The 9,491-nt window shown below is 36.1% G+C and overlaps 1 protein-coding gene across 1 annotated transcript in view; it reads right to left on the bottom strand.

Annotated features, from left to right (window-relative positions):
• Window positions 1–313: 313 nt before the first annotated feature.
• LOC106881254 (sodium-independent sulfate anion transporter-like) overlaps window positions 314–9,491 on the bottom strand; it is a 156,592-nt gene continuing 147,414 nt past the window's right edge. The window contains exon 20 of the mRNA XM_052969848.1: window positions 314–3,768. The gene's annotated coding sequence lies outside the window, so the exon portion shown is untranslated. The remainder of the gene's footprint in view (window positions 3,769–9,491) is intronic.

Here is a 9,491-nt window from a genome sequence, read left to right on the forward strand (position 1 = left end):
GCTTCTTTCAGTTTCCGTCTCCAAAATCCACTCACTGCTTGGGACTATATCAGAAGATGCCCAAAGTGCCATGCAATGAGACTGAACCCAAAACCATGTGGTTGGGAAGCAAGCTTTTTAACCACTCAGCTATGTCTGTGTGTATTCTCAGAAACAATGAATAAATGGATGACAAGTATATATTCCACCTGAGTAACTACCAGCGAACCAATGATTGTTCTGTCAGGAACATGTTACCAAAGATGCTATTGTTCGCAAAATGCATCATATAAAATAGAAATTAAAAATAAATAAGTAAATAAAAGAGAAGAAAATCATTCAAAATTGAATTTTATTCATTGTTTAAAATTTAAAGAAACAATTTTTTTTTTGTTATTAAAATTTTTTTTTTCCAAAATACCATTCTTTGTATACCAGTGTGTACGTGTATTTGTATGTAAGTGTGTGTGTGCATGAGAAGGTGTGTCTGCATGTATGTATGCATGTGTGTGAGTAACATGTGCTTGTGTATATAAGGGGTGTGATTGTGGTACATGTATGTAGGAGGATCTATGCATGTGTTGGTGTGTGTAAGTGCGCATGTAGGGAGATTGTTTATGTGTGTATGTATGTATATATGCAGGAGAATGTGTGTCTGTGTATATATGAATGTGTGTGTGTGGTCTGTGTCTGTGTAGCTGTATATAGAGGAAGGGTGTGTATCTATGTGCATGCATGTAGGAGAGTGTGTGTGTATGTATATATGTAGGATGATGTATGTCAGTGTGTATACATCTGCTTGATTAGTTTCCTTCGTTTCCTCTTGATTCTGTCTGCCTTCCTTCCTCCTCCCTTTCTTTCTTTCTTTCTTTCTAGAGGAAATTAGCTGTGGTCAGATCAAGGCGAATGGGCTTTGCCATGTTTAGAAATTTTGAAGACGCTCCATATAACATGACATTGCCCCTACGATTCCATCAGGAGTAGAGGGCATGGAATGTGTTCAGTTCAGTGGGTATTTATGTGTCTAAGTAGGAGGCATATTTTTGTGTGTGTGAGCGCTTGTGTATGTGTGTGTATGTGTGTGCGCACATGCACATGTGTGTGAATGCAGGATGATGTATTTTTGTCAAAGTGCATATGTAGGAGGTGGTTATGTCTGTGTGTATGAATGAATGTAGGGAGGTGTGTTTGTGTGCACATGTAAGTGTATATGTAGCATGTATATAAGTGTGTTTAGAAGGGTATGTGTCTGAATTGCGTATACAGGAGGACATGTATACACATGTATATGTATGTCTACGTGTAAGTATGCATATAATAAGGCATGTTTGTGTGTGTGTGTGTGTGTGTGTATGTAGGAGTGGTGTGTATGGTTATATATCAATGGCTTTGGGAAAACACAATGTGAACCCCATTGCAGTGAATTCTTTCTCAGAAAACTAAGAAGATAAAATTTTCAGAGATGCTCTAATAATCCAGCAGGTTATGTGTATATGTATATATTTCATTTTTGGATTTGGTTTGCACGATTCTTTATGTGAGTTCATGTGTTGAAGCATATTTTGTTGTGTGTGGGGAAAGTCATTCTCTTTCAGTGCTTTATTATTTAACGCACTCACCAGTTTAGTTTCCAGTCATTTGCTTATTTATATTTTCTAAAATTTTCATTGCATCTTGCAACCTTTTCAACAGTCGTTGACTCTGTCCGTTATCTGAGCTGCATTCTTTCTTGTTTCAAAAGAACACAGCTTGGGTAATGAACAGAGTCAATGACTATTGAAAATGTTGCAAGACACAACAAAATTTTAGGAAAAATAAATAAGTAAATGAGTGGAAACTAGACTGGTGAGTGTGTTAAATAATAAGGCACTAAAAGAGAATGACTCTCTCCAGACACAACAATATATATATATGTATATATTTGATTAATGAGAGAGATGGAAGATGAAAGATACAAGTATGTTTATTGATCGCTACAATAGTTTTGACCCATCTGGCATTGATCCCTCACAGGTGGGATACTGAACAACTGGTTTAGGAGTATCTGTCAATATAGATGTGTCTCATACACACACACACACACACACACACACACACACACACACATATAAAGTTTAAGCAATGTATTACATCAGTCCCTTGTTTGATACCTGAGTTAAAACTTGTTAAACAAAGTCAACATAAAAATGTGTGAAAAAATAAGAATCAAAATTATGTAATCAATTACAATAATATTTCGAGAGTGTGGGGAGGTAGGTGGAAAGCTGCGGGGCAATGAGAATTGTGAAACCATCCATATTTGCTGTTGGTCAAGCAGAACTGTGATCAAAAGCAATCAAGTCTTTTTGGATATTTAGAACTAATTACATTGTTCAATATGTTCTATTGTTTTCCCTGATATGGGTGTGTTTTGAGGGAGACATATTTGGCAGGTTGAGCATCTGTGTAGAGCATCTGTATCCCGACCTACCATACAATTTTAACAATTATGGGTCAATTGGGTGGAAGAAGATCACCAAAACTTTTAAGAAGAAAAAAAAAAAAAGGCTGGAAATAATTGGTAATCGTGAATTTATGGAAATAAATATCAGAAATGATATCACTTTCAACTTGAAGAAAAAGCAAGATTTGTTCTTTACAAAAATATAAGAGGAACTTGTACAAAAAATAGAAATCATGAAACATTTTATAATTCTTCTTTGATACAATACAATCTAGTTAAACCCTGATCAAGAGCAGAAGACACCCTTGGCACCAAATCTTCCATTCATAGCAGTTAATATCCAATAAAAAAAATTATTAAATTCAAAGTGTTTTTAACTATAACTTATTGGCAATCAAATTTTTGGTTAGTTTTTGTTTCTGATGTTGTAAAGCTACAGTAAATACTGTTTAGGCAGGGTGATCAAGGAAATTAAATGTCTCATATGATAGAGAAACTTATCCAAATTTATGTGTCCTAGCCAAGTGATATTGTTTTTACCATTGGCACACTATTCAAAAATTTAGAATTTAACTCTTTTCTAATTGCATATCTAATGAATAGACTGCCAATGAGTTTGAATTAATTTTACAATATAATCAACATTTTGGAGGTTTAGCAAAATATTTCTCTGTCACTTTATATATTTGCACATATGTTGATGTTGACCAAGTGAAATCTCCTGACGTCATTCATATTGTCATCAGATTTTAATTGAGATTTCAATCTAATCATGCATACTTTATTATGGGTGATCTAAGGAGAATTGATATTAATAAGGTTTATAGATAGCAAGCTATCTCAATTTATAGATAGCAAGGAGGTTGTCGAAGGAGATTGGTTACTAAAAAGGTAACTAAAGCTCTTATCATTAATACTGTTACAATTATCACACATGGTGGTCATTATGGTTTTTGTTAACTTTTGTAGATTTGTAAAAGTTTTATCAATTATGGCTGAGTATCTAATTTCTTTTCTCTTTTAATTACATTATTTAACTTAATGTACTATGTACAATTTAATAAAAATATTATAAACAAATTACTAATAAATTAATATTAATTTACAAATAATTTCTTAAAATATTACATTTCTTTACTCAATATGTATTATTCCAAGTTTGGGTGCTGATTTACCAAACGCAAGAATTTATCAAACTGTGGAAAGTTTTCCTGGGTTAATAAGGTGACTGGCTTTTGGTTGGCAACATAATTCTTGTGACTTAATGGTGATCTTTTTCAGAGAGCATATTCCAATTAAGATAACCATTTCAAAGAAAAGATTTTTCTTTCTGTAGATAATGTCACCTGAATTTGAAGAAAAGAAAAAAAAAAAAACAAGTTATAAAATACTGATTTCTACTATTGACAAAAAGAGATACATTTTACAAGTGGGTGTAGTTGATTAATTAAATTGACCTTACTTCTTGAGTGGAACTTTAATTTATTGAGCCCAGAAGGATAAAAAAAACAAAGTTGATTTCAAAGAGGATTTGAGCTCCTAACGTAAAGCACTGAAACTAAATACCACATGACATTCTGTCGAACACTTTGACAATGCTGCCAAAAAACATTACTGACTAACAAATATGAAATAATAACAATATAAATACAAAGAATTTAGAAGTATACAGGCTAGTGGCTATGTTGGGGCACAACAACCTATTGTATTGATCCTATTGCATTGAAGTTATTTCAGTCTGGTATTTACTTAATCTCTATCAAATAAAAAAAAAACATAACTTGATACAACACTAAACAAGCACAGATATAGACCCAGATGGGCACACACACACACACACTGAGCTTTTGTACAGTTTGTTTCTTAAATCTTACTCATATGACATTGGTCAGTACTAGGTGCTGTGCTGTGAGATCTAACCCAGAAATATGTATTGGTGAAGCAAATATTTCTTAACTTTGAAAAAAAAAAAAAAAATTTCTTTTCCATGATCTGAGTTCAAATCTCACCGAGGCCCACTTTGCTTTTATTCTGTCATGGGTATTACAAACGTTCCAATTCAGAGCAATGCATTGCTAGGTTTGGGCAAGATACTCTGCAATGTCTGTTCTGGTTCTTTGTGCTTTGATCATAATGTCTGTGATGACACTGTATCAGGCTGTATCAGTACACATTGTAATGTGGTTGGCATTAAGAAGGGCATCTAGCTGTAGAAACCATGCTAAGCTGACATTAGAGCTTGACACACCCTGTCAAACTATCCAAGCCAAGTCAGCATGGCAAATGGCCATGACATGATGATGATGATGATGGTGACGACGATAGTGGTGACAATGATGATGATGGTGATGATATCAGCTGCTCACTTTCTTTGCCTAAAAATTCCAGAGTTTCTGAAATTATTTTTTAGACATTCAGTATTATAGCCAAATGCATCAATAACTAAAGGTTGCGCCTATTTCTACCTTCAGTATTTAGCATTGTTTCCCCTTCCTCCTCATCTCTCTTACACTGCTACTCTTATCAATAACAACAGCAATTGCAATTACACTTCAATGTTCTCTTGATTTTGCACAAAACTAAATAGTTACTTCAATAATTTTATCCATCAATACTTTGATCTTTAACATGGGTACAAAGCTACAAACCTTGTGATGAGGTGTATAATCAATTATATTTACCCCTGTACTTGACTGGTTATTTATTTTACTGATATTGGGAAGATGAAAAATGAAGTTGAACTCAGTGGAATAATATTGATAAAATTATACAATTAAATTAATAAACTAATAAAATAATAATTATTCCTAATTCTTTCTGTTATTGGAAGATTTTTGAAAGAATCAAAGTTGATTTTTAACTGAACAATTTAGATTTTAACAGCAAGATATATAATTAAACCTAAATAAATCAATAACACAAGGGCAGTGAAACAAGAAATGATTCTGAAAAATTACAAAACCAAATAGAATTAAAGGAAACATCAAAACTATGTAAAATTCAATATTTAAAGTAAAAAGAGCAATAGATTGGCAGAATCATTTGTGCATTAGAGAAAATGACTTCGGCTACTTATTTTTGTTCTTCACATTCTGATTTCAAATCTTGCTGAAGTCAACTTTTGTTTTTTTTCCCTTTCTAGGGTCTTATCAACCTCTAAAGTATAGAAGTCAATATAACTGACTCAAATTTCTGGTTTGTTAAGAAATTGTAACTGTTCTGAGTTTTAATTCCTAATTGAAGATACTTTGGGAGGCAAAGGAAGATTTAGAAACCAAAATTTGTGAAGTTATGGACATTTTAAAATCTTGTCTTGAAAAAGTAACAGCAGTAGTCAAGTGGTGATGGCATTGATGAGGAAAACAATAGTAAGATGTATAGTAAAGGAAACTCAACGTTGCTGCTTGATTTGTTAAAAGTAGCAGCCAAAGCTTCCTTAAATCACACCCTACTGTCTTATATAAGGATAGGAGACATTAGATAATGTAGATCTATATATAACCATAAACAAACAAGGTAGTCAAAACTGGAATGTCTTTGATCAGAGATCTACAGGATCATGGTTGACCTGGGGTTAAACAACAACAATGAAAGTACAACAATAACAGTAGTGTGAGTAGCAACACAGGCTACACTACGAGGACCACTAAACTGACAGAAACAAAGTATATTCCTAATCAAGCAGATCTGTGATCAAAGGCACTCCAGTCATGACTCTTCTGACTAGTTTGAGGCAGAGATGGCCATGGACAACAGAATCCGATGTGATAGTGAGGGACTTGACTCTTGAAGTCATAGTAGTGCTTTTGTAACATATAGTGTGGCTTGAGCAGTTTTAAACCTAGCAGAGCCCTACACTCTTTAAATATGAACACAGCCGATTTCTTTCAGAGAAAAAGTGTGCAAGGTGGTGTCTGTGTGAAGGCATTTGGCTTAGTGGTTAGGACATGTAGCTCAGGATCATAAGGTTGTGTGTTCAATTCCTGGCACTGTGTTGTATCCACGAGCAAGACACTTTATTTCATGTTGCTCCAGTTCACCCAGTTGGCAAAAATGAGTAGTACCTGTAATCCAAAGGGCCAGCCTTGTCACATTTTGTGTCACATTAAATCTTCTTGAGAACTATGTTAACCCTTTTAAAATGGTTGATGTAAATTTACGCATGCTGTAAATCATGTACATGCGTTAAATCAGTTGATGTAATTATACGCTGCCTGACTTAAAACCAGTTGCTTGAGTTAGTACTGGTCCATTTGCCGACTGATAGGCCGATTAGATGCTTCATGTAAATATTTACAACCCTGGTCCTTCAACTTTGGCTCTGTCAACTTCGTCATCATGTTTTGTTGAATTTACAGTTGTCACATCCTACCACACCAGCTCTGTCAACTTTGTCATTGCATCTTGTTTTGTTGAATTTATGGTCATCATGCAAAGCTCCATGAAGCTTCACCACCTCACCGGTTGTTTCTTCCGGTTCGGATGATGACTCGGAGAGTGAGTATTTTCCTAGTTCAGAACCAGATGATTCTGATAGCAATGATGATATTCTTGTGAATTATAGGTACAGGAAGGTAGCAGTGAATGGCTCTGGACAACAAAATGTTGAGTGGTGAGTGAGAGACAATTTTGTCTGATGGCATGGGTTTACTGGTACGCCTGGTATAAAGGCAAACCTTGAACATGGAAGTTCACCATTGGAAATCTTCCATGAGTTTTTGATGGATGAAATATTCCAATATATAGTGGATGAAATGAATGACTATGCTGAAAATCATCCCCTGCATGTCAGACCCGGGCATGGCAGTGAATGATTTCCAACCACAGGGGACAAAATCAAAGTTCTGATTGCCCAGATGACACTGATAGGCATCATGGAGAAACTGATCCTGGCGTCATATTGGAATCAGGATCCAGCCATGTCGACACCTTTCTTTCTGGAAGCGATACCATGTGATTGATTTTTGGTGCTTCTTTGAAATCTACATTTCAACTCAGGTGAGAACCAGGATGACAGACTGCACAAAATATGTCCTATCGTTGACGAAGTGGCTGAACATTTCAGAACAGTGTATGTTCCCACACAAGACATTTGTATGGATGAGAGTTTGAGGAAATTGAAGGTAAGGCTCCAATTCAAACAATACAATCCGATCAAATGTGCCCAGTTTGGAGTTAAGGTTTATAAAGTATGCCACTCAACTGGAAGAGCCTGTGGGTACACATGAAATTACAAAATCTACACTGGTCAGGACAGATTGGATCTTCCAGCATCTACTCTAGTGTCAACTGATGTCATGTTGCTACTGAATGAAAACTTGTTTATATGGACAACTGGTTTTCCAGTCCAGACCTCTTCCTGCAGCTGATGAGGACTAATGCCTGTGGGACTGTGAGGATGCACAGGAAAAACATGCTGCCCGATCGTCACAAGATACAACTTCGAAAGAGAGAAACAGCATACTGATGCACCGATAGTGACATTATCGCTCTAGTGTGGTGTGACCAGAAAAACATCTGCATGTTATCCACAATGCATTCTGCAAGCATGAAGGACACTTGGAAACAAGATGTGGGCAGTAATGCCATAATGAAACCAAGTGTAGTTATTTCATACAATGAAGGGATGGGCAGGGTTGGTCACTCAGATCAGCTGGCGATGATGCACAAATCAGTGAGAAAATTTGTGAAATGGTACAGTAAAATTTTCTTGTATATAGCTGACGTGTGTTGTGAACTCACATTTGATTTAGCAGACACTTGGCGGTGTGGGGGATGGATTGAAATTCAGGAATCTATTGTTCTGTGAAATGATAGAAGCATCAGACCTGCCAAAGTACAGAATGCATGGACGTCCCCATGCCACACTGTCTCCTCACTGCATGGTGAAGGGATGTGGACATTTTCCATGACTGTTTCCCCCCACTGCCAAGAAGACAAATGCTTCAAAGAGATGCACAGTATGTAAAGCAAATGAGAAACGTAAGGAAACTAGATACCATTGTTCACAATGTGATATGCCACTGTGTGTAGTACCCTGTTTTGCACTCTACCACACTGAAATCAATTTTTGAATTCACGTGATTGTAAATACACGAAGTTGATCTGACATTTGCTGTCGAGTGATCTTATTCAGGAATAATACCACATGAGCATACTATGCAGGGATATAGTTTGGGTAAATAAACAGTCCTTAGTTGATGGAAATATATGCTGAGCTTTATCTTGCACTGAGTGCTGACCTTAATTGGCGCGATTACTGCTGCCGTGCACGGGCAACTGAATGAATCACTGCCGTAAACTGGTTAAAGCGGTTGATGTAAATATATGCCGAACCATTGTAGTGTGTTATTGCTGATCTCAGCTAAGATGATTACTGTCAATGCAACCTAGTTGCTTGATAAAAAAAAACAAAAAAACGTTGTCATGGGGTTAAGGGTACAGGTGTCTTTGGAGTGCTCAACCACTTGGAAGTTAATTCATGAGCAGGCTGTTCTGTTCATTGGATCAACTGGAACACTTGTCATTATAGCTGATGGCATGCCAGTGTGTGTGTATGTGTGTGTGTGTGTATGTGTGTGTAAGAGAGAGAGAGGGAGAGAGAAAGAGAAATATATAGAACTGATCTGCGTACTTGACATGTACTTTACTTATTGACCCCCCCCACCCCATCCATGTAATATGAAAGTAAAGTTGATCAGGCTTTGAAGTCAGAAAATAATTGTGCAGCATTCATTCCAAATGCTGCAAAGTGTTCTATCTGATGCCACTAAAGGTCCTGCCAATTGGCTGCCTTCTATCCAAAGTATCTTCTTTTGAAGATGATAGTGTATAATTTGAAGGAGATTTGGTTACTATTTCTAGTAGGCTGAAAACCACCACATAAAGGCCCTCCCTCAGTGACCTGTTGTTAATTGTTTACTACTCACAAAGTTGTTTTAGCAATGCTAGTTCTCTCAGCAGAGGAAACATCTCCTGAGTTATCTCCAAGACTGATGTCTGCCACATTTGCTGTAGAGATGCAGGAAAGATTAGATGATAGCGTGAAGATGGAGCAATAGATGGGGGC

This window comes from Octopus bimaculoides, chromosome 1 (assembly GCF_001194135.2).
Source record: "Octopus bimaculoides isolate UCB-OBI-ISO-001 chromosome 1, ASM119413v2, whole genome shotgun sequence".
In the NCBI taxonomy this organism is placed as follows: domain Eukaryota; kingdom Metazoa; phylum Mollusca; class Cephalopoda; order Octopoda; family Octopodidae; genus Octopus; species Octopus bimaculoides.